This window comes from Sinohyriopsis cumingii, unplaced genomic scaffold (assembly GCF_028554795.1).
Source record: "Sinohyriopsis cumingii isolate HCF-2022 unplaced genomic scaffold, ASM2855479v2 utg000131l, whole genome shotgun sequence".
Classification (NCBI taxonomy): Eukaryota; Metazoa; Mollusca; class Bivalvia; order Unionida; family Unionidae; genus Sinohyriopsis; species Sinohyriopsis cumingii.
Window position 1 is genome coordinate 1,176,489 of NW_028315872.1, and position 27,411 is coordinate 1,203,899.

Here is a 27,411-nt window from a genome sequence, read left to right on the forward strand (position 1 = left end):
GTTGCAGGGTATTCAGGAAGATCACGTGTATGTTTCCCCTTACCCAGGACGTTGCAGGGTATTCAGGACGATCACGTGTATGTTTCCCCCTACCCCATGTTGCAGGGTATTCAGGAAGATCACGTGTATATTTTCCCTTACCCAGCATGCTGCAGGGTATTCAGGACGATCACGTGTATGTTTCCCCTTACCCAGCATGTTGCAGGGTATTCAGGAAGATCACGTGTATCTTTTCCCTTACCCAGCATGCTACAGGGTATTCAGGACGATCACGTGTATGTTTCCCCTTACCCAGCATGTTGCAGGGTATTCAGGAAGATCACGTGTATGTTTCCCCTTACCCAGCATGTTGCAGGGTATTCAGGAAGATCACGTGTATCTTTTCCCTTACCCAGCATGCTACAGGGTATTCAGGACGATCACGTGTATGTTTCCCCTTCCCCAGCATGTTGCAGGGTATTCAGGACGATCACGTGTATCTTTCCGTTATCCAGCACCTTATAAGATATTAAGCATTTTTATACATTCATTCCCCTAACCCAATACCCTACAGGGCATTATGTGTGTTTATGTACGTCGTTATACCTACCTAGTATCCCTTTCTACATACCCAGCACCCCCTAATGTCTTTCACCTTACCCATCCATACAGGGTATTAAAAATGTTCGTGAATGTCTTTGCCCTTACTCAGAACTCAACAGGGTGTCAAGTATATAGTGAATGTTAGTTTTTATTTTATTTTTTGTTGTTAGATAGTTAAACAATAAAGGAAAGTCGCATATTTAAGTTGCAGTTGCGAGTATTTGCTAATAACTGAATTTTCTTTTTAATACAGTGATACATCGCCTATATCTTACGAGTTTCATTAAATTTCGACGTTGTGATATCAGGCGTATACTGCTGGGGATAATTCTAAGTTTACACTGGAAAAAGTAGTTGATGAGTATAATTTATATTATGGTACCATATAAGGAGTGATATCGTTCATTAAAAATGTATGTCATACATTGGCTTTGAGGATATCAATAATTCAAAGAAATAACTCACGAATATCATAATTTAAAGGTAAATAATTCTTTAAACTCTGCAACGAGGCACGCTTAAGATAGTATGTACTTCTGAGAGAGTGACAGGTGTAAGGTGAAGTTGTTTGCATTTGCAACATGTATAGTATATATTTTTTGGCATATTTCTGTGTTATTTTCATGTTTATGACTGAAATTCCTTTGGATAGTGTTCTTGTTGCTTGTACAAATTATATATGATCTACGGACGGAGCAAACTAAAATTACTGCACCCAAGTGTTTGAATAATCAGCGTGAAGTAGTCTGAATCACACTATCTTTAGCAGTGATTCAAATAGGGAAAACTAATTTTGCCAGACTAGACAATACCAGTTTCTGAACGTGCATTGAATTGGATTACAACATATGTAAAAAGTAAAAGTTATCGGCTCCCTTTACAAGTTACCTTCGAAATCCAGGAAGTGAAAATGACCAAGTGGAGCTGGCGTTTTGTTGTTTGATTTTCATTGTGCACAAGCAGCAGAGGGGCTGTACAGACCGAAACTTTTTGCACAATAAACCCCTCCAGGAAACTATTCCTCGATAGAGGGCTTATTTCGACGAAATAAACCCTTCTATTCAGAATACAGGACAAAAAAAAATGTCCCCCGAAAACTCGAAGAGTTTCCAGGGACAAACTCGTTGAGTTTGCACTGACAACTTGGGTTACTTCAATAAATCTGAAACAGTTTCCGTGGCGGGGTCGTTATTGAAAAATCCATGGGTCGGGTCCATCCCCTCTGCTGCTCTGGGAAATGAGTTTCCAAGGAAAAACATTTTTATGTTAGCGGAATTAAATCATTGACAAATAAATAATGGCAAATATTGGAGAAGCACATACGACTAGATTAGCTCGAGAACGTCTCGAAGCAATTCAGAAATTTCTTCCTGTCCGTGATAGTGTCAGACAAAAATTACAACTAAGACAGCAAGCACGGGAAGGCTTTGCAGAGACTACGGAGGAATTATTTAAACCCGTGACCAAAGCTACTGAAAAATCCGCAGCTGTTACCAAAGAGGCTTTAATAGAGCAAAGGAAAATTTTACAGGATATTTCAGCTGGACTTAAACCCCCGCCTCCACCCGATGAAGTTGTTGTGTCAGTACCTGCTGGTAAGCGAGTAACAGGGAGAATTACTGACCCCGCCAAAAGATTTACGCCGGATTATATTGAACTTCTTAAAAATGTACCAGAAGAGAAATTACCTGAGACAATACTGTTAGGATTGATTAGAAGAGATGTGTCTTTAAACCCAGAACACGGTTCTATGACAGATGATAATTTTATCAAATATTCGTATCGTATACGTGAAAATAAAAAACAAATCAGCAGGGACGATACAAAATACGATAGACTTGTAGATGCTATACGTAAACTTGAAATTCCACCATCGCAACCTCAAGAAGAAAAATCACCGTTGCAACACACAGAACGACAACAATATCCTTCACGGCGAAGAGCAATAGATCCTGACCTAACTCCGTTAAGTGAATACGAGGCTGCATATGAAGGAAGTCCGCGGGGCCAAAAATTCAAACAAACTAGGTCGCCGATGATTAGCTTAACAACATCTTCTGAAAGTTTGCCTCAAGACATTTTATCCCCAAGAATTGTATCATCAACAGGGGAGGGTTTAGGATCCGGTTTTATTGCCTGCCCTAATAATATCATCGATGATGTATCACGGTTGGAAGTTCTCATCGGAGGAAGACGTGCCGGAAACAATTCTCCGGAAATTATAAATGAAGCCGCAGATATCTGTCAGAGACTATTTCAGCGTGGCATCATGGATATCAGCATCTACCGGGGGCTCATTGATGAACTCGCAGACGGTTACCACAGCGACTAATAATTAAATTTGCTAGCAAATTCAGTTAGATAAACAATAATTAAATAAAATGATACTACACGATTCTTTTCGCAGACCAAGAAGTGTCAGAGTAGTAAACTCACGATTACCAGTATACGAGGTTGTTTACGGAGATGGAGTCGGTGATGTTGTTAGGGATTTAGTCACAAGAATCGCTCCGAAAGCTGGACCGTTAGCAAAACAATTCGCGATGAAAGCCGCTGATGTTGTCAAGGATAAAGCCATTGGCACTGTTGGTAGTCTTGCCGGGAAAGCATTTCAATCAATCAAGGATCGACTAGCACAGCTGATACGAAAAAAAAACCCAGTCGAGAGGTTGGTGCCAGTAAAACTACCATCCACTGAAGCTATGCCGGCAAATGTTAGTAGCGTAGTAAATAAGGCCGTAAATCAGAAATTAGCTGAGATCGCAACAGCAGGAATTACCTCCAAAGCGTTGCAAGATAGTGTAACTGCTAATTTGATAGCTGGTAGTGGTTTCCGGTGACGATAACATTTTAATTAGATCATCACAAATAATAATAATGTTTGCACGAAAATCCAATGACGCGTTTGATATGTCCAAACCAGTACTTAAAGATGATTCTGTACGTGATTTTCAATATTATTCTTATGAAGCACGTGATCCTAACCAACGCGGAAGAATTGAACTACAGGTCCAGGATACAAGTAGATACTTCTTGCCCGCTGAGGCCTTCATCGAAGTTGAAGGTAGGCTTTTAAAGAATGATAACACTAACTACGGAATCGGCGACCGAGTTGGATTTGTTAACAACGGCATCATGGCGTTATTTAAATCCGCTATTTACATGATAGATGGAAAAGAAATTGAAACAATTCATGATAACGTCGACGTTGCCACAACAATTCTCGGGTTGGCGAGATACTCGGATGATTACACCAGATCAGCCGGACCATCAATGATGTTTGCAAAGGATATAACCGACAGCCCCGAGAACAGGAATGTAACAATGAATAATGCCGGTGACGCAGTTGCATCGATGAACGAAAATTTTAATTTGGGTTTTGCAACACGTAGATCGATGTTAAGTGGAGATGAAGAGTTCTCAGGTGTGATTCCATTGTCTCACATCTTTGGATTCTGCAGAGATGTCCACAAGGTCATATTCGGTGCCAAACACACAGTTGTACTTGTGCGAAAACCTGATGATAATGACGCTATCTGGCGAGATGCTGCTGTTGCCCCTGGTCAGGTAATACTAACTAAACTGTGGTTGTGGATGCCAGTGTTGTCTCCGTCAATCACCGAAGAACAACGACTGTTGTCTTTCATGGACACGGGCGGTAAATCACTGCTATCCTGGAAAACAACAACCACAGACGTTATTCAGGGTGATAATGGTTAGTTGTTTACATGGCATATATCATCGCAACAAGGAGTATCAGCACCACGACATATTTTCATTGCATTTCAATACCGTGCTAGAACAGATAGCCAGGAAAGAAATCCAATGGTATTTGATACACTTGGAGTTTCTGAAGTTTCGTTGAGAATAAATGGGCATCAGGAGCCATCTGAGGATATATTAATAGATTTCGAACATCATCGTGTCGCACGCGCGTATCATCGTCTGATGTCATTTATGGGGCGCGACCTTAATGTAGACACTGGCCTGCAAATATCACAGCGAGACTTTATGAGTTTATATCCGATTTATTACTTTTCGCTGGAACATCTTGATCTGGTTAAACAATCTGTTGTCGACCTACATTTCCGAGCTCGTGTAGGTGTTCCTGCTGGTGGTTACAGAGCGATTGCTGTCATACTCTCCGATAAAGCAATGCTGCTTGAAGGTGTTGGCGGACGAATGAGGGTCATCGACGCTCCAATCGAGAATATGTAACGCAATTAAAATCAAACTTAGGATATAATGTCATACAGTCATGTTAATGTCACCTTGACTTCCGGTCAAACGAAGAAATTGCAATCAAAGAACGCAAGCACGTGCGGGACATCAATAACACTAAAACGAGATCAGATTACTGGTGGTCCAAACAAATTGTCGTTGACTAATACTCAGCTTAAACATTTTAATAAGGCACTAACAGCAAAAACCGGTGTCCGACTTGATTTCTCTGCTGCAGCTATCAAGGACATGACTAAAACCGGTGGAATATTTCCTCTTCTCGCAGCAATACCGGCGTTGATTGCCGCGGCAGCACCAGCCGTAGCAAAAGCCGCAGCACTCGGTGCAGTTGGAACTGCAGCTGGAATGGCACTAAAAAAGGCAACGGGAAAAGGATACAAGAAAAAAAAGGGACGCGGTCTAAGACTACCAGGAACTCCACCATCATGGTATCCAAAAAAATTCTAACGCCGTTGAGCAATTTTGATTTACTCGATGCTGTTAAAAAATTGCGTGTAAAACATTTCAGAGGCGTATTTATGCGAGATCAATTACCGCAACGACCGAATAATCCAGAAACTGGCATTATCAATCTCGACAACAAAGATGGTCCGGGAACTCACTGGGTTGCTTACGCGATCGATCCACGTGGAATTATCTATTTTGATTCGTACGGTTTAGCACCGCCAGTTGAGTTTCTCAAGTATGTCAGCAGATTTTCTAATGTTCCAGTGTGGCAGTCGACGTTACCAACACAAACATTAATTGATCCGCCCATTTGTGGGAGGGAGGTTTTAAATGTTCTTGATGCAATCTCAAGAAATCCAGCAACTCCTCCTCATAAAGTAGTGTATGAATATACCGCATCGAGAAATGCTAGCATTTGAAAAACAGCAATAAGAATAATGGTGGATATTTACGGAAGACCTTTCACACGAGGAGGTAAACCAAGCACAGATGCTGATCTCTCAAAATATGCGACCAAAGATGAAGTCGATAATCTTTTGAATATAGCTGGAGTTGACCCAGATGAAGTTGCTATTTTCCAAGACAGGCAAGGAAAACTAAGAACGAGCAACATTAAGTGGAATGATATAATTCGCAGAGTTCTTGGAGCTACCAAGGATAACTTCGTTGCATTTAGTGATGGCGGCCGGATCAAGGACTCGAATATATCAATCGCAAGCATCAAAGACAGTATTGATAAAGGTGTTGATAAATGTGTGAAAAAAGCCGGTGACACGATGACAGGCGAACTCAGCATGAGCGGCAACAAAATAACCGCGTTAGCGAATCCCGAATCCGACCAGGATGCGTCAAACAAACAATACGTGGACATCGTCAACGGTAAACTAAATACGCTGCGTGCAGAGCATGATGTTCACGTGGGCGCGTTTACAAGATTTCGAAGAAACTTCGTAAAAACTGATGAGGTCGTGGATAAGTTCTTTGGGACTCCTCCAGTCGTCGATGTAAAACTCGCTGATGTAAAGACCGACATTAACACGATCAAACAAACACAGCAGGATATCGTATCGGGTATTCCTGATATCGTTAACAAAACCAGTTTGATTAAAGTTCCCACTGGAGTTACTCCGGGGCATATCACCAACATCGTATTCACGGTATCATCGGGATTCGCAACATGGTCACGACAAAATAACACTATCAAATATACAGCAACAGCCACCGGTGTTTACAGGTTGTCTGTGTTTTCAGCCGCTAAATTTGAAATCTTCACAACATATCCTTGGAGACATTCCACCGATAAGTATTCCGGGGTTTGCACTGTAATACTAAACAGCGGAACCGAGGAAACATCTATGCTTGAAGCCGAGGACGATAGTTTAACAGCAACATCTTACTGGTTTTGTTTGGAATTCGTCGCTGCAACGCCTCAATTGGTTACCGCGTAATTGAATAATGTCAACGACGCCAGATGCTCAACAATATCGATACAATCAAGTCCGTGAGTGGCAATCTGAGTTAAAAACTGTCATCGAAGTAACTAGTCAAAAAGTAAAAAAATACAAGCGCCGCATAACAGTGCTGGATATTATGGTTTATTCAGTATCTGCCGTTGTTGCATCTGCCGGAGCAATACTATCAGCGGTCACTCCGGTAACTGCAGCAGTCGCCGCCACGATCTGTGTTTCCGCGGCCACAACAACAGCTGGAGTTTTCGGCATCATAGCAAAAAAAATATCATCATGTGCTAACACAAAATTACACGATTACACGACAAAATTAAATACAGCCACGACCGCATATCAGAAATTATCATCGCTGATATCATCATCGTTAGACGTGCAAAGTAGCGACGCTACGATATCAGATTCTGAATTCAAACTAATGTCAGATGCGTACAATGACTATTTGAAAACTAAACAAATAAATAATGTCAATAGAACTGCTTCAACAAATAGTCACAAACACAACACCGGTAAGGACCACAATGATCTCAGTGTCCTCGACGACACCAGAATTCGGTATTAATTTTCGAACTCCAATTCCAGTGAGTGAAATCGCGTTAGCAAAGCTCAGTGTGTATCACAGCTGGCCCAATGTTAGGTCGGCATCATTTGGTGGTCTGCAGCCAAATAATTCATTCGTGTTCGGGAAAAGCAAAGCCGACTCCGGCGAACAGGGTGAACTTGACTGGAATACAATTACACTTCCCACTGGGAGTTATCAGATCGAAGAAATCAATAATGAGATACAACGCCAAATAAAACGAATCACCGGCAAGGAAGCCAAAATATCTATAACAGCTCATGAACCAACGCTGTCTGCGGTCATTGAAATCTCAACGCCAGGATACGCCGTGGATATTTATAACAGCTCAATCCGAACATTATTAGGATGGCCAAAGGCCCCCGAGGTTAAACCTCGTCCACCAAAACCTGAAAAATCGGATTTTATGACCTATAAAGAAGCACTACACGACCTCGAGTACAATTATTATTTACTCCTTGCAGATCAATTACTAGCAAGAAAAAGTACTTTAATGCCCGATACTTGGAGTATAGAAGCTCCACGTGTTAAGGGGGGGCAGGAGCTCCGTGTTTACCGTCTAGATGATATAGAATCTGAATTATTTATTCCGATCAATCTAGTACATAAACAACAGCTACAACTCCTGCGAGTATATTTCCAAGATTATATTTCTGATTTAACAAGTCCGCGTGATAATATTATCACAACCATAGAAAAACTAAACAAACTCGCATCGGCCATGGAAACTATAAATCTAAGAATAATTCAGGCTTTACTGGATCTTAAAGACTATATCGATGATAATTATAGACAGATAGCCAGAGCAGATTTTGCAATTATATATGGTATTCAAGTGAATGATATTTCAGATTTTAAATTTCCTGGATATAACGTGCCCGAGCTGAGAAAATCAGTCTCTGATCTCATCGATCAATCTTTCGAAGATATTCTTGCCGCGTACGAACGAATAAAACCACAACCTGTTATTCTCAAGCACGACAACAGTACAGCATCCGATGGCAGACACATCTCACCCGGGATCGTAAATATCACAGATGTTATTGCGGTCAATCTTGTATGTGACGTCATCGATGGCAGTTACAGCGCATCAGATACTACGACGGCACAACAGGGGTTTATCCTGTATACGTTCACACCAAGAGACCCCCCTGGTTTTCTGATTGTGCAAGAACCAATCAATCCGGTCTATCTACGGTGTCATAACCCGTGGTTGTCAACGATAAATTTCAAACTCACCGACCAGAGGGGGAATTTGTTGGACCTGCGTGACGAGACTGTTAGTATAAACTTACTGGTGAAGTCCTAAGTCAAGGGATCCATAATATTTATAATAGTTTTTTTTTCTGCACTGATCCATTTTCGTCATTTTATCGTGCAAATACCCTATCAAAACCAGCATAAGTTATCGTTGAAAGTGCTAGCACGCATTTAAAAAAAAACGGTTGTGTATAATGTATCAACCCGAGTACATTCATGCACGAGTTCATATTCATGATAAGCAAATTCTTTACGAGGCAATAAAAACCGCATTTCAAATACAGACATTCCCAGAACAGTATTTCCCCGTTAAAATAGTTATTGACGTGTATGGTGACGAAGACTTCTTGTTAACTCCGTCACAATTAACAGAGCTACAGCAAAATCATATGATCATAGTTTGGTGTCAACGAGAACAGATTATGAACTATTCTCATTCCTGTATTGATGTTGAAACGCTTAAGCAAATCCTGAAAATCTGAAAGCGCCCTTCACTTGAGAAACTCTTTGAGTTTCCAAGGGCAAAAAAAATAATACACTTTTTTTTTTACCCGTGGAAATGTGCTTTACACTCCAAGCGGGGGGGGGGGGGGCGCTAGCGTTCTCAGGTTCTACTTTCACTTTGTGCTGTGAGTCACACGCTATGCGGTTTATACTTCCTTGTCGGCCTCGTAGTCAGAAACACTAGTATTTTTGTCAGAAATGCAAGGCATTTCCGTGTCTAGATTCTTTATATAACCTTTTAACCGTCTCACCCTGGTGCTAATTAATTTTCGAGTCTCATACTCTTGTGACAATCCAAGACGAATCTTCTCAACTGCACGGCACAGTGGAATAAATTCAGATACCTGATTTTCAGTTATCCCGGCAAGTGATCTGTAAACACGATCTTGCAAACCCTTAATGAACCTATAACGAGCAGGGAGATTGTTCTTCCCCAAGCGTGATAGCTCATTCAAGGATTCAAAATCTGACATAATTGTTTCAGTGTCTAGTAAAATATTAAAACCTCGCTGTTGTAATTCTTTAATTTCAACAAGTATGGTATTTATATTTTCGTGATTCATATTATTATATATTTTTATATTTTTAATAGAAACACTTTGCATGAGAAACGCTAGCTTTCCAAAACAAAACGAGACAGTCGGAAACATTTATCCCCTGCAAGGGCCTAGATCGTCAAATAACGTTCTAGAACCCCACGAGGACTGCTTCCGACATGACAATACAACATGTAACACGAAACACTTTATCCCCTGCAAGAGCCTCTAGATCGTCAAATAACGTTCTATAGGCTCAAGAGGACGTGTTTAGTGAATTGACAAGGACAAACATATAACACGTAACTTATCCTAAGGACGGACCCCTCTGACTGCCAAGTGACTCAGAGGCACATTTATTTACAAGACGAGACAGCCCTGGCTTCTAGGATCGAGTTCTCTAGCAGGCCCGGCAAACATTTATTTGACAACACAAACAACCTTTACCTCTGATTCGAGTATCACAGCAAGCAAAGGTACAATGAACATGTAATCTTATCCTAAGAGACGGTACAGAACAGACAACCTTTACCTCTGATTCGAGTATCACAGCAAGCAAAGGTACAATGAACATGTAATCTTATCCTAAGAGACGGTACAGAACAGACAACCTTTAACCTCTGATTCGAGTATGACAGCAAGTAAAGGCACAATGAACATGTAATCTTATCCTAACTTATCCTAAGACCTTATCCTATGACGACACAAACATACACAGGTGGGTCATTTTCTACGGTCAGCAGCAGAGCAAAACCATCCATTGAATCGACCATTGGATGGTGCACAAAAGACACCCGCCATTGGCGGATTAAATTTATGGTTTTGCTTGCGCGTGCTGACTTTCGATCGACCCAAAGGTCTTAGGGAGCGATTTCGTATATAACCCAACTGTTACTTGCGAGTTGGAAATTCGTTCTAGCAGTGGGCGGGACTTGTTTAAAATATTTTAATTGTATGTTTTCTTAAGCGCGGTCATATAACAAGCACAGAAGAGCAAAACAGTCGGATATATTCAGTAAAACGAGGATATTGTTTGTAAAAAAATATATATTCTACGGTAAATAAATGATTACATGTTATGAACTCGATAAAATATTTTATCAAGGTGGCTTTCTTAGGGGGAGCAAATCCTCTGACCAGCAACGACAACTCTGCAAAGCGTTACACACTCTCGGAGGAGTTATCGTCGTTTGTGTCAACGATAAGAGTTATATAACAGAATGAAATCTTCTGTTTGAGCTTCTTTGAAAATGCTGTTTTGTAGATCCCATCTGCGACATGCTGTACAGAAGGTGGACAAATACCGAAATACCTACCGGCTGCGCTCATTGATTGAAATATTATTTCTTCACGAGTCTCAACATTCACAGATTTCACTGCTCTTCTTATAGCTGTTTTACATTTAACTCTTCCTCGTATGGTATTCTTGCTCTGAGTGATCGCTTGAAGGTTTTCAATACTGTTATCAAGTCTGTTCCCGTTAATATGATCAATGACAAGGCCTTTAGGGATCTCTCCGTTAAAAACCTCATAGACGAAACGATGACATAAATACCTCCCTTTCCTAACAGTAAATCTTAAATAACCAGCATTATCAACTGTACCAACTTGTTTCCTCAGCCTGTAGTTTCTCACTATGCCATCTCGGTTTGCCTCATAATTTGGAATAGTTGGATGTCGGACGAATTCTTGATTCATTATACTATAAGCAAATCATTGTCTAATTCATAATTTGTCTGAAAACTTATTTATGTAATCACGCTCGCATTTGAGAGCGTTATCACAGTCTGGATTTTTTTTATCATAATACCGTTTTAGTTCTCGATAGCGTTTTCCACCACACGCTGAACATAATTGCGTTTTTCCTCGTACTCCAATGCCGCATCTGATACACGGTATCGGTCCTAGACTCCCACCGCGGACCTGTTGAGCATGTTGTCCACAGTATTCGCCTCTGCAGGGTTTGCTACACGGCGCTGATGAATTTAGTTTGATCCACTTGCATTGGTTCATCATATAATATATTTGTCTATTTAAATATTTGTCTTAATTATAATAATGGGTTTTGAAAGACTATCCAGAATAAAACCCATATCAGGTTCTAGATTCGATCTTGACCGGTTAACCGCTGATCCACGACGAAGAGAGTTAGCAGAGGTAATTGGTGTTATCAAGAATGCCAAAGAAGAGTTTCGTCGTGATGGTGCCGCACACACGTGGTCTTCGTATAAAATTATCCTCGGAAACGCGAGCGTTTCTCGGGAAATGCAAAGCATTTCTCGTGACCGTATCATTGATGCTACCATGAACGATACAATCGCGCGTAACATAATTGGGTATCTCGACGATAGAAGATATTTCGTACAGATAAAATTTATTGTTGGAGTCGGCGAGGGAACGTGGATTATCAGAGACAAACTAGACCCTGTTCTTGATGCCAGAGGCGTTCGTGGAAAAACCGTTCTGTTAAGTAAAGACTCAAAACCGGGAGTACTTGTTGGGATTGATATACCATATTATGCCAGAGCGTATCCTGTGACCGCAGTTGTTTATGGAATTTATCCGATGAAGAAACCACGCGTTGATAAACTCAAACCGATGAAGGTGTCGGTGTTGAATTGTGTAGCTGAGCGAGTAATGGAACATTTTAAAAATGCAATGCGAGGAAACGGCCTAACACCGCTAAGACAAACTAAAATAACAGCGTGGGCGACACGAGTAGCGGATAAAGGAGCGTCAATAAATGATGTTGCTGAGCTAGAGCGATTACTAAAATTTCCTATAACGGTTTCATCGTTAACCGGTGAGGTATTGTATGAGTGTAAATACAATTCCCGTGGAACACCAATAACTATTATCGATCATAACAGTCACGCCTGGACTGACTCGGTTAGGATATTTCCGCAAGACCGTGTTGTGAAGTATTATCCGGAATTGCAAAGCAATTCTGGGAGCATGTTTGATTTTATTTATCAGATAAGTAAAACCGATCCAGTGTCTGTGTGGTTATTCAGAAGTAGCGAAGATGGAGAATATGATCAGTTTGTGAGACCCAACGGGGAAATATACAGAACAATGGCGTTACAGCAGGAAATGAAAAAACTCGCAGAAAAATATCATGCTGGCAACACTGATACGTTACTGACACACTGTTTTACTGTCCCGGGTGTTGTCGCGCATGTAGCCCGGGAACGAAATTCATGGAGACCAACTCCGAAAAGTTTTCTTGCTGATATCCAGCAGAGCTGTGTCGAATACGGACACGGCGGTTTGTGGAATACTCAGTATGATCACCGCGGTATGATATCCGTGGACATGACGGCGTGTTATCCAGGAAGTTTCCTTGGGCGTGGAGAATGCAGCGAATATTTTAAACGGTTTGGCCACGCTGGCAATACCATGACAAGAGTAGCTGTCAACGGTGTTTTACCCGATTTTGACTTGACCGGATTTGCTTGTGTGTCGTCGTTTAAATTCGCTAAGGATTTACATCCTGTGTGTTATGTTTGGTTTGGCAGACATTTCGTTGAGAAGCGATGGGCACCGATAGTGTTATTGCGATACATGCTTGACAGTCGAATACTGTTGTCGCTGACGGTCAGCGAAGCGATTATATGTTATTGTCGTCAAACCGAAGTTTGGTTGCCAACTCCAACGCCGGTTACGTTAGAAGAAGTCATCGAAGATTGGTTACGAGAATATCCAGAAACTTCTATCGACGCTATCATCAAGAAAGCTCCTGAAGTACTTAAAAGCAAACTCAGAAATGATGAAAGCACAGCAAAAGATCTAGGACGAAGAATAATAGGGAAATTCACTCAAGGTGGAGCGTATGATCATAAACAACATCACAGTCGATTAATCATGGACAAGACTGAATTGGATCTTATTGTCGCTGATGCAGCCACGAACAACATGTTCTGTAACCGCAAAGATGTGTTTCTGTCAAACGGGGAAAAACTAGGGACTGTTTTTAGTTATATTGACGGAGAATCATCTCAGTACATACATTTGAGATCTTCGATGCTGGCTTATGTATCCATAAATTTGTTGTCGATGATCAATAGATTCCCTGTTGCCGCAGTGAGAGTTGCAACGGATTCATTTTATATTGATAAAAAACACTCAGCGCTGTTGGATAATGTTATATCGGATGATCCATCGTGGGGCTCGTGGAGAATAAAGAATGAAATGTTACACGGATATTGTAAATCGGCTGATGTTGAAATCGAGGATGAGTATCGCAGCGCAGAAATATCTTCGATGGTTTCGTCGGGGGCAACTTCGTTGTTGCCGCCGGTGCACGATCCTGTTACAAGACACAAAACAGTTTATCTGAACGGTCCTGGTGGTTCTGGTAAAACAACTCGAGCGATTGAATTATTTAGAAACTCTGACATGATTGTGCTAACACCCACACACAGACTTGCCAGGGAGATGAGACAACGGGATGTTAACGCGTGCACGTATCACAGTTTTTTCAAATACAGCGGCGGCACGTGGACACCTGAACGAATGGGAACGAAATATATTCCCGAGAAAATCATCTGGGATGAGATAGACACTGTGCCGTTGGATACATTAAAACAGTTTCTGGATTGGCTGCTAAAGAAAAATACCGCAGTGGTGATGTGCGGCGATCATGGTCAACCACCCCCATTTACAGGTGAATCTCCACACGAGTGGCTGAAAACTTTTGTAGATTATTATGAGGAAATAACTAACGATGTTAGAGCACTCGATGAAACGCTGAAAGAGTTTAAGGCACTGATCAGGCTACAAACCAATAAAGTCCAGTGTGAGATAATGCGTGAAATAATTCCAGAGACTTCGCTGAGCGACTTTTGGGAAACGTGGAAACCAGGTGATTTAATTGTGGCAAGTAGAAAGATAGTCAGGGACACACTTCAGCAGCGGTTATTTCAGTTACATCAGAAGAAATTTCCCATGTTGCCAGTGCCGTTGTGTTATAGACCAGCTGATACGCGATTGCAGAATATTGATGTTGATATTCCAGGGCGCCTGACTGCGTCGGGTCCGGAGAAACAGAATTTAGTATTAAATGATATTGTCACAGTTGATGTTGATGCTGTTGAACAGGCACTGAAAATGAGCAAATCCCCGTGGACGCTAGGATACGCTATGACCATCCACAGTTCGCAGGGACTAACTATTTCAGATACAACAGTTTGGATTGTTGATGATCGCATCGAGTGGTCAAATTTAGTTTATTTAGCCGTGTCAAGAGTAAGAAGGATAGGTCAGTTACGAAGAATTGTATTAGATGATGTTGTCAACGACAGCTCAATCGCTGATGACACAATAAGAAAGAAATTAGCCGGTTACAAACAGAGCGACAAAAAAAATGGTAGAGAGTTTGATCCCAAACAAAGTTTGGATGTTGAATTTGTAATACAATTACAACAACAGCAGAATAATCACTGTGCGAGTTGTAATTGTTTATTGCTGTGGCAGTATTCGAAAAACGACCCAAGGCAATTCACCGTAGATAGAATAGATAGCAGTCGCGGTCATACACGTGAAAATGTGATGTTGACCTGTCTTGAGTGTAACCGACGCAGAGGTGTTGCTGCAGTTATTTAAATGATTGAATCACTTCAGTGAGGATCACTTTAGTGATCGGGGTGGTAATTGTGTATCCTCGGGAATCACCTGAAGTTGCTCGCGTTTAAATCCGCGTTGAGGAGCAGTCGAATCTAATCTGTAGATTGCGTTTCTCCCAGTTGATCTGGTTATGCTGGATATCTTATGTGTAGTAACACTCCATGTGGGATCGGTTGCTCTTTTTTTTCCTCCTTCTAGTTCGCCTGGTTCGTATAAATACCTAACGGTGACATTACCCAGCAGTGGGGACGCTAGCGTCCCTGGCTGCGTTGAAACATTTTGTTGCTGTTGTCCGCGTTCACTGACGCGGGGTATATATTTTTTTGTGATTGCATTTACAGGTCTCATGTTTGTTGTTCTGGTAATTTCATTATTCAGTGCGGCTATCACGTTTGGCAGTCTTGCAACCCATTCACGAGATCTCGTATCGTAAATGAATTCCCTCGCGTACTGGTATCCGAATAATCTCTCAGCGAGTGTTCTATTAAATCGCTCAACAATTGCCTGATCCCGATGAATTTCAGTATGTCCTCGTCGTATGGTAACGTTATGCTGCTTTGTCAGTGATGACACCGCGCCCTGAAATTCCTTGCCAGGATCAACTTGTAATAATCGTGGCCAGTTTAGAGGTCCTCGTTGATAAATTCGTTTAAACGCAGAGGCGACTTCGGACGCTGTTTTAGTCGCTAACGGTTCTGCTTCTTTGTATCTACTGGCAACATCAACTACTGTTAGCGCGTATTTGTATATTTTTCTACGGACAGTATTATGAGGCAGGAATAGTATGTCAGCCTGATGAACTTCATTGGGCACACTAACATCAAAATGTGCAAAGTTGATTTGTCGAGGTGGTGGTAAGTAGATTTGCCATATTGCTTGTTTTGATAGCCAATTTTTGGCAACCTCGCGTGTTACTGATGCCGCGTTGGCGAGTTTATTAATTGCTGAGTTACCTCTCCAGTATCCGATTGGGGAATAATAAATCGCTTGCATTTTTATTTAATTATCCAGCGCCTAATACTAATTTAGATTTCATCGCTGATCTTACTAACCAATTAGCGAGTGACTCCTTAAATGATTTATTTTTTATGGCGCTTAGTGCATGAATTAATTTCACATCCGCGATATGCCTGTCTTGTAGATCTTTACTTCGATAAGCAACATCATGTATGTGACACGCTGCGTCGATAGCGTTTATCGGATACTCTCCCGGTTTTGGTTTAGATTGTTCATCAAGTCTGATATCTAGTCGGGTCCCTGGACCGCAGTAATTGTATCCTGGGAGATGTTTTTCTCCGGGATACTTTGCCCAGGGAGTTCCGGGGAGCTTTCCAAGTTTGGCTGCAATGTCACCTCCGCTAAATTCTCGCTTTTTTTTTGAAATCTAAATTTTTTTGTGCCACATCGCGTACACGTACCAGAAAGTGCTTGTCTGTTATTTTTTGTTGTAATGGTTGTTAGATCATTCGTAGGGGTTCGTGCCTTACACTTCACACAATATAGATCCATAATTATTATTCTTTATATACAAATGGAAATTACAGATTTTTCTGCGACAAAAAAGAAAGAGCCAGTTAAGCATAATTCAGTGCTACCAAACTCTATCCGCGCGATTATAATTGGGCCATCCGGTTCAGGTAAAACACAGCTGTTGCTGAACTTGATAATGAAGTGGATGAAATGGGATAAACTGTATTTGATAGCTCCATCTGTAGATGATCAACGATGCTATAACGTTATAAAAGATTTTAATGAGAGTGCAAGCGCGCTGAGTAAAGACGGTGAGGATGTTGTTGAATTTATCACTGATATCGAAGAAGCCTCCAGCGTCGAGGATCTTGATGAATCAATTAACAACCTAGTAGTGTATGATGATGTTATGTTGGACAAACAAAAAAATCCCGCAAGAATATTTTCCCGGGGACGTCACAAAAACACTGATGTGATTTATGTTACTCAGCGTTATACACAAATTCCTAAAGTAATCAGGGATAATTGTAATCTTCTTGCGATATTCAATGGAGTTGATACACATACACTGAGAAATATTCATCAAACCTGGTGTGGTGGCGATATGGATTTAAATAAATTTAAAAATTTCTTCAGTCATGCTCAAAGAAAACCTCACGGATTTGTGACAATAAATTTACACGATCCCAGAACAAGATACCGTATTGGACTTGATACACTATTTGCAACATAAAAATGTTTTTCCTTGGAAACTCATTTCCCAGAGCAGCAGAGGGGATGGACCCGACCCATGGATTTTTCAATAACGACCCCGCCACGGAAACTGTTTCAGATTTATTGAAGTAACCCAAGTTGTCAGTGCAAACTCAACGAGTTTGTCCCTGGAAACTCTTCGAGTTTTCGGGGGACATTTTTTTTTGTCCTGTATTCTGAATAGAAGGGTTTATTTCGTCGAAATAAGCCCTCTATCGAGGAATAGTTTCCTGGAGGGGTTTATTGTGCAAAAAGTTTCGGTCTGTACAGCCCCTCTGCTGCTGCACATCTGAAACAAGGCCAAGCTGTATACCCTATAACCCTAATTATAGAGGTGTCCGGTATTACCGGTTTATCGGTTTGCCGCAGGTTTGTTCCGGTGGTACGCACCACGATCCATTTTCACTCTACCGGTACGTCGGCAGCTTCCATCAGTTAGGAATGTACGGGAATTCCCGAGGAATCCTGTTACGACTTCAATCCTATTAACAGCGTGTATTCATCATTCATAACAAAATATTTTTAAAATCTTTTTTAAAAGACGGTCGTATCGGTTACAAATTTATGATTAAAAATATAATTAAATTTGTAGGCCTTTAATCACATTTTTAACACCTGTCACGTATGCCAACACGGTGGACAAATGAATTGTCAAATATATTCGGGCAAAATCGAACTTTCAGAAACATTTCCTATTAAAAAACAAAAACAAAACAAAAACAAAAACAAATAATGTCTTTAATAGCGTATGTGAATGCGTTAAGTATATGTATTCTTTTCTAAGACTGCAAATCTTCCTTCGATTTTCAGGAACGCACTTGTTTTCTGTCTGAACTCTACCTATTGTCTCAAGTCGACTAAATATTTTCTCGCTTGTGGAGTAAGTGTGCTTTATCTTTACGGCCATCACTGATAAATATCGTGCCCGGATGTTGGAAACCTACTCAGTTTCCCTTCCTATTATATCAATAGTGTAGTTAGAAAGGTGTGGGGCTTCAGTATCAACACTTCCTATTACATCAATAGTGTAGTTAGAAACGTGTGGCGTTCAGTATCAACACTTCCTATTACATCAATAGTGTAGCAAGAAAGGTGTGGGCTTCAGTATCAACACTTCCTATTACATCAATAGTTTTGCTAGAAAGGTGTGGGCTTCAGTATCAACACTTCTTATGAAATCAATAGTGTAGCTAGAAAAGTGTAGGCTTCAGTATCAGCACTTCCTATTACGTCAATAGTGTAGCTACAAAGGTGTGGGCTTCAGTATCAGCACTTCCTATTTCGTCAACAGTGTAGCTACAAAGGTGTGGGCTTCAGTATCAACACTTTATATTACATCAATAATGTAACGAGAAAGGTGTGGGCTTCAGTATAAACACATCCTATTACATCAATAGTATAGCTAGAATGTTGTGGGCATCAGTATCGACACCTCCTATTACTTCAATAGTGAAGCTAGAAAGGTGTGGGCTTCAGTATCAACACTTTCTATTACATCAATAATGTAGCTAGAAAGGTGTGGGCTTCAGTATAAAAACTTCCTATTACATCAATAGTGTAGCAAGAAAGGTGTGGGCTTCAGTATCGACACTTCCTATTTCGTCAATAGTGTAGCTAGAAAGGTGTGGGCTTCAGTATCGACACTTCCTATTTCGTCAATATGAAGCTAGAAAGGTGTGGGCTTCAGTATCGACACTTCCTATTACGTCAATAGTGAAGCTAGAAAGGTGTGGGTTTTAGTATCAACACTTCCTATTACGTCAATAGTGGAGCTAGAAAGGTGTGGGATTGAAGATCAACACTTCCTATTACATCAACACTTCCTATTACATCAATAGTGTAGCTACAAAGGTGTGGGCTTCAATATCAACACCCTTATTTCGTCAATAGTGTAGCTAGAAAGGTGTGGGCTTCAGTATAAGCACTTCCTATTACGTCAATAGTGTAGCTAAAAAGATGTGGGCTTTTGTATCAAAACTTCCTATTATGTCAATAATGTAGCTAGAAAGGTGTGGGCTTCAGTATAAGAACTTCCTATTACTTCAATAGTGTAGCTAGAAAAGTGTAGGCTTCAGTATCAACACTTTCTATTACGTCGTTAGTGTAGCTAGAAAGGTGTGGGCTTCAGTATCGACACTTCCTATTACGTCAATAGTGTAGCTAGAAAGGTGTGGGCTTCTGTATCGACACTTCCTATTACGTCAATAGTGTAGCTAGAAAGGTATAGTGTTGAGTATCAACATTTCATATTACGTCAATAGTATAGCTAGAAAGGTGTGGGCTTCAGTATCAACACTTCCTATTACGTCAATAGTGTAGCTAGAAAGGTGTAGGCTTCCGTATCAACACTTCCTATTACGTTAATAGTGTAACTAGAAAGGTATAGTCTTGAGTATCAACACTTCCTATTGCGTCAATAGTGTAGCTAGAAAGGTGTGGGCTTCAGTATCAACACTTCCTATTACGTCAATAGTGTAGCTAGAAAGGTGTGGGCTTCAGTTTCAACACTTTCTATTACGTCGTTAGTGTAGCTAGAAAGGTGTGGGCTTCAGTGTCAACACTTTCTATTACATCAATAGTGTAGCTAGAAAGGTATAGTCTTGAGTATCAACACTTCCTATTGCGTCAATAGTGTAGCTAGAAAGGTGTGGGCTTCAGTATCAACACTTCCTATTACGTCAATAGTGTAGCTAGAAAGGTGTGGGCTTCAGTTTCAACACTTTCTATTACGTCGTTAGTGTAGCTAGAAAGGTGTGGGCTTCAGTATCAATACTTCATATCACGTCAATAGTGTAGCTAGAAAGGTATAGTCTTGAGTATCAACACTTCATATTACGTCAATAGTGTAGCTAGAAAGGTGTGGGCTTCAGTATCAACACTTTCTATTACGTCGTTAGTGTAGCTAGAAAGGTGTGGGCTTCAGTATCAATACTTCATATTACGTCAATAGTGTAACTAGAAAGGTATAGTGTTGAGTATCAACACTTCATATTACGTCAATAGTGTAGCTAGAAAGGTGTGGGCTTCAGTATCGACACTTCCTATTACGTCAATAGTGTAGCTAGAAAGGTATAGTGTTGAGTATCAACACTTCATATTACGTCAATAGCGTAGCTAGAAAGGTGTGGGCTTCAGTATCAACACTTCCTATTACGTCAATAGCAATAGTGTAGCTAGAAAGGTGTGGGCTTCAGTATCAACACTTCATATTACGTCAATAGTGTAGCTAGAAAGGTGTGGGCTTCAGTATCGACACTTCCTATTACGTCAATAGTGTAGCTAGAAAGGTGTGGGCTTCAGTATCGACACTTCCTATTACGTCAATAGTGTAGCTAGAAAGGTATAGTCTTGAGTATCAACACTTCATATTACGTCAATAGTGTAGCTAGAAAGGTGTGGGCTTCAGTATCAGCACTTCCTATTATATCAATAGTGTAGCTAGAAAGGTATAGTCTTGAGTATCAACACTTCATACTTTTATCAGTAGGCTCTCTGATGTCAGCACGATGTCTTACAGTGTCATCTCTAATGTAAGCTAAATCATCCCACTTTAATTGTTTTTTGACTGCAACTTATACAAAAATTAACAAAAATATCGCAAATTCATGAACTTTAAGGCACTGGCCAGTTAAGTATGACGGGATGTGATTTTTTAGGTGAAATATCTTCGTTTCGTTTATCTTGAGATAAATAATATTTTTTCCTATTAATCTCATGGCTATACTATGGTGTGGTTTTGTCCTAATACTATCATGGATATATTATGGTGTATATCTTCCCCTTAATAATTTCCTGGATATATTGTGGTTTTATTTTGTTCTAATAATATGATGTATATAACATGGCGTTATTTTGTCCTAATAATATCAAGGATATCATATGATGTTATTTAGTCCGAATAATATCATGGATATAATATGGTGTTATTTTCTCCTAATAATTTTCTGGATATAATATGGTTTTATTTTGTCCTAATAATATCATGAATATAATATGGTGCTATTTTGTCCTAATAATATCATGGATATAATATGGTGTTTTTTTTATTAATAATAATCTCCTGGATATAATATGGTGTTATTTTGTCTTAATAATATCATGGATTTGATATGGTGTTATTATGTCCTAATAATATAATGGATATAATATGGTATTATTTTGTAATAATAATATCATGGATATAATATGGTGTTATTTTGTCCTAATAATACCAAGGATATAATATGGTGTTATTTTGTCCCAATAATATTATGGATATAATATGGTGTTATTTTGTCCTAATAATATCATGGATTTGATATGGTGTTATTATGTACTAATACTATAATGGATATAATATGGTGTTATTTTGTAATATTAATATCATGGATATAATATGGTGTTATTTTGTCCTAATAATACCAAGGATATAATATGGTGTTATTTTGTGCTAATAATATCATGGATATAATATGGTGTTATCTTGTCCTAATGATATCATGGATATAATATGGTGTTATTTTGTCCTAATAATATCATTGATCTAATATGTTGTTATTTGCTATAAATCAGAGCAAGACCTTCCATTTATTGACAGACGGAATTAGACAAAAAATAATGTCGGGCTTCTGCTCCAAATTATTGGTCTCTAATTATAATTGCACAGTATACTGTTGTACGTATCTAGCTCTACTACTTACACCCATCAATCATACACCAAAATAAAGGAAATTAAACGTTATTTTAACAAAACCTAAGACATACAAGGTCTATATATATATATATATATATATATATATATATATATATATATCCAGTGAGGACAAACCTGGGAAGTTCTTTTCTCTAAAAATCTAGAACTATGTAAACTACGAAACTGTAGTGCGCCACCTAGAACAAGACCTAATATTGTAATGGTATCGGGTTACATTTAATACTTCCGGTTCACTACCCACGAATGTTAGTTCTAGTCTATTTTTAGAACATTTTTACCTCTCTCATTTAGGTGGTGATAGAAGAGTTAGATCTATGCATTTCTGGTAGGGATTTAAAGGTAATTGTTTATTCTTGAGAATATGAGCTCAGGGTGTGGTTGTCCGTGTGTATTTCGGCGACAGTACGCAGTGAGTAAAATAACACCATATTATATCCATGATGTTATTAGGACAAAATAACACCATATTATATCCATATCATTGGGACAAAATAGCACCATATTATATCCATGATATCATTGGGACAAAATAGCACCATATTGTATCCATAATATCAATAGGACAAAATAACACCATATTATATCCATTATATCATTAGGACAAAATAGCACCATATTGTATCCATGATATCATTGGGACAAAATAACACCATATTATATCCATGATATCAATGGGACAAAATAGCACCATATTATATCCATGATATCATTGGGACAAAATAGCACCATATTATATCCATGATATCATTGGGACAAAATAACACCATATTATATCCATGATATCATTGGGACAAAATAGCACCATATTACATCCATGATATCACTGGGACAAAATAGCACCATATTATATCCATGATATCATTGGGACAAAATAACACCATAATATCACATAGCCGCAATGGCTATCGGCCGGTTCATATATGAATAGCCACATAGTACACTGAACAAAGCAAGTTCGGTCAGTTACTCTGTTATATATGTCTTTGTGTATATTCAATTGTAAATAATATGTGTTGCTGTTTTAAATTCGCCCTTTTAGTCTATACAAATTGTTGTACATCTTTTCTGTAGGTATATTTTTATTATGTTCTTGACCCGATGTGTTATTATTTTACTAAACTTGCTTCACAATCTACCAATCTATGTTTGGAATTTGAAGAAAAAATGTTTTTGATTTTCTTCATTATTATTATTATCTACTCCCGAATAACAATGTGAAGAAACATGTCGTGCACATGTTTAGACGTGTATTTATTATGATGAGCACTCAATCTTAGGCTTCGTGCATTTATACATACTATATTTGTGTGACGGTTATATTGACTATATCAGCCTACAATAGGCGTACACATATTTCCAAAGAAAAGACTTGCATTCCGGCCAGTTGAAATATCGAATTATCACAGACTGACTGGCAGTGTGTTGTAGATAGGCGGAGTTATGAAAATTTACTTGACAGAAATTTGGGAAAAATGTGCTTTGGTTGAGAAACACACGGCAATTCCAATCCATCCTTTTTAATGAATGTATTTAAAGTATCGGTAAGAAAATATTCACTGACATATTCCATTAAGGAACTCAAACTTTAAGTAACAAAAGATTAAGAAACAAAAGATTATGAAAATTTTCACGGACATTCCATAAAGTATCTCAGACCTTAGCTAGCAGAACAGTATGAAAACATTCACTGAAATATTCTATTAAGTATGTTAGACCTTAAGTAACAAAAGAGACGGAGTTAGACGTAATTTTGTGCTGGCAACGACACCGCACAAATTATATTATAATGTTTAGATTACTTTGTTATTTCATAATTATCAGTAGCTAATTATGAGAGGTTTTGCCCGGGTTATGTATTGCTAGAAAACACGACCTTTCCAATCCATACTTGTATAGACCAACAAGTAGATCGCCTTTTTTTCTGACATTACAGGTAGCGTTCAGAAAAAAAAAGCGGAGATCTACTTATTGATCGAATACTATTAATGAATGAGCAAAAAGTATCAGCATGGAGAGTATGAAAATATTCAATGACATAAACCATTAGTATGTCAGACCTTAGATAAAAAAAAAGTATGAAAATATACCCTGATATATTCCATTAGCATGTCAGACCTTAGGTAACAGAAGAGACAGAAGCATGTCATCTAAATTTAAAATTGTTTAAACGTTTCGTCATTGAATATGCATTGCTTCTACTGAGTATAGTTAGGTAAAAACAACATAACAAAAACACAAAATAAAACTTGTATATATTGACGGGTTATTAAAAAGCAAATGGTTTTAAATATAACTTATAGAACACTTACGGTTTTCCAGTGTCACTCCCTCAACTTCAATCAAACTGCAGCCATTTTCGTTCTGTCCTCCAGTGGCCATTTTTTCGTTTTAACAGGTTGTCGTTGAGATTTATTGGCTCCAAGTAAAGTAAGCCGTCAATCCAACACAATGCTGACACAAGGGTTAGACTGAAAAAGAACAAATTTATGTCATGTACATACCTAATATTTTATTTATACATTGTTGTAGACAGATCAACTTCCTTGTAAAACACTGCTTAAAACGTCTCAAGTACAGTCTGTTTTGTAAAGAGCTTGTAAAAGAAAATCAGTCCTATTTTAGTGCAGCTGAAAATAGAAGCAACGTCTTCTTTTGTTTTACACTCAAAATATACAAAAGTATCCAATGTAAACTCAATTACCAATGTGACATTAAAAGCACAACTATCAGCGCATGTATTAACCTTGAAACGAGTAAACATACGACTCTACACATTCAGTACAACGTTATTCCAATTTCATGCATTGACTCAGAGTTCACGCACTTGTCAGCACGGATACTATGAATATATACTTATACGGTGACTATATAAAATACACGTAGTTTTATAATAGTAATGAATATACTGATACTTACAGAATATCTATAAATCCCGTAAAATGCCCGTGTCCCAATTTAACTAGTGTATTCTGAACAATGACAGTACTTGATTCACGTCGCCAAGCAAGATATGTTTACGATGTACTAAGCCAACCAATCATTGCAGAGAAATCTCTGGCACATGACAAGAAGCTTTGTTATTAATAGCGGACCTAGTATGGCAAGTGCTTGGCGTGTACAGACAAATAACTGAAATAATTGATCTAGACAATTTAAATGACTTTAGTTACGATATGAATATCTGGTTCATCAGGTTTAACTGGGTACACACCATGGCTGATAGTATGAATGTGAAAATAAATAAGATTAAATGATGACAACATTCAAGTATCTAAATTTGAATATAAAACCCTAAATTATATCTATATATCCGTCTGTCTATCTGTCTATCTATCTACCTATCCATCTGTCATTCTATCTATCTCTCTGTCTGTCTTTCTGTTTGTCTGTTTATCTGCCTGTCTGACTATCTTGATGGCTATTACTCTGCTTATTTATCTGTCTGGCCTTCTACCGCTAATGCGATTCCTCCACCCCTTCCTACTAATTCTACCACTACTACTACTACTAAATGACCTGCCGCACAATGCCAGTAGCTTCTCGTGGGTCGGTGGTTCTTTCCGGGGTTTTCCCGGGTTCTTCCTCCACCATTAATACTGGCCGCCATATATAGCCTATCGTATGCTGAAAAATGGCGGTAAACCCAACAACAACAACAACCTGCTGCACAATAACTAATACTACTTTTGCTGCTGCCTCTGCTACACCAACAACAACTCCTATTATGACATTTACTAACTTGGCTGCAGCAACATCAATTACCTGAGAAGGAATGGCTCCGGTCCTTTGGCGACCGCTACAGTCTCATCTCTTAAAGAGAAACTGGGCAATATGGACACACCCTACCGGTTATAGCGGTCGTACAAAGTACATCCCGATGGATCGAATAAAGCAATGCTGACATCCTCTACCGGGTAAATAATCGTACGAACTACCTGCCGATGGATCGAATAAAGCAATACGGAATCCCTTACCGGGTAGGTTGTCGTACGAATTAAAAAACAGTTGAATCGAATAAAGAAATATGGACTTCCACTACCGTGAAAGTGGTCGTATGCAGTACAACCTGATGGATCGAACAAAGCAAGGAATTAAATTTAGAAGGAATGAAGCTCCAATGTTAAGATCTAAATTGTCCACTCTGTGTCAAGTTCAAATTTGTCCACTCTCTGCTAAACTCTCACAGTATTAATAATCCCAATCTTGATGACGTTATCTATTGATAAAATTCATTCGGACTCGTAATCCAAGGCTCGCTAATTTGATACCTGTCCAGGCCAACCCGGGTGGAATACCTCAGTGTGTTCGTGGGAAGGGAACTTAAGTCCTGTGGCACCATTAGGCCAGTAATGTGTTAAAAGTGTTGTACGCACCGTACCAGCAATAACAATATCCATCATCAACAGCGTAAATAATGGACCAATAATGTTATTTCTGTATCCGATAGATGTTTTAAAAAAAATCAAAATGAAAAATTATAAGACGAGGACTACTTGGCATACTATGAGGATCATTAAGATGTCTCGACCATTCATACTGAAGTGTGGGTAAATACAACAATGTAGTTTGCTAGGATTATGCATGTAGATAAATATCTATGCTCTGAATATTTAGTGACAGAGTGCATTAATTGACTGGTTATAAGGTACGCTCTCTTTCGTTCTCTCTTTCATTATGCTTCCAATTTTTTAGTGACAGAGTGCATTCCTTGACTGGTGATAAGGAACGTTCTCTTTCGTTCTCTTTTTCAATATACCAGATAATTTTAGTGCCAGAGTGCATTTATTGTCTGGCTATAAGGTACGCTTTTTTCACTCTGCAATACCTCTGAATTTTAGTGACAAAGGGAATCCCTTGACTGGCTATAAGGTACGCATAGTGACAGACAGAGTGCATTCTTTAACTGTCTGTAAAGTACGCACAACGACATACCGTGTATTCATTGACTGGCTATATGATATGCATAATGACAGACAGAGTGCATTCTTTGTCTGTAAAGTACGCACAACGACATACCGTGTATTCATTGACTGGCTATAAGGTACGCATAGTGACAGAGTGCATTCTTTGACTGTCTGTAAAGTACACACAAAGACAGATCGTGTATTCATTGACTGGCTATAAGGTACGCATAGTGACTGACAGAGTGCTTTCTTTGACTGTCTGTAAAGTACGCACAAAGACAGATCATGTATTCATTGACTGGCTATCAGGTACGCATAGTGACAGAGTGCTTTCTTTGACTGCCTATAA

General features: G+C 39.2%; 1 long non-coding RNA gene across 1 annotated transcript in view; it reads right to left on the bottom strand.

Moving 5' to 3' along the window:
* LOC149774811 (uncharacterized) overlaps positions 1-25,146 on the bottom strand; it is a 72,141-nt gene extending 46,995 nt beyond the window's left edge. The window contains exons 1-2 of the long non-coding RNA XR_016416711.1: positions 25,075-25,146; positions 24,468-24,626 (exon numbers count right to left, since the gene is read on the bottom strand). This is a non-coding gene — a long non-coding RNA (uncharacterized LOC149774811). The remainder of the gene's footprint in view (positions 1-24,467; positions 24,627-25,074) is intronic.
* Between the last annotated feature and the right edge of the window lie 2,265 nt (positions 25,147-27,411).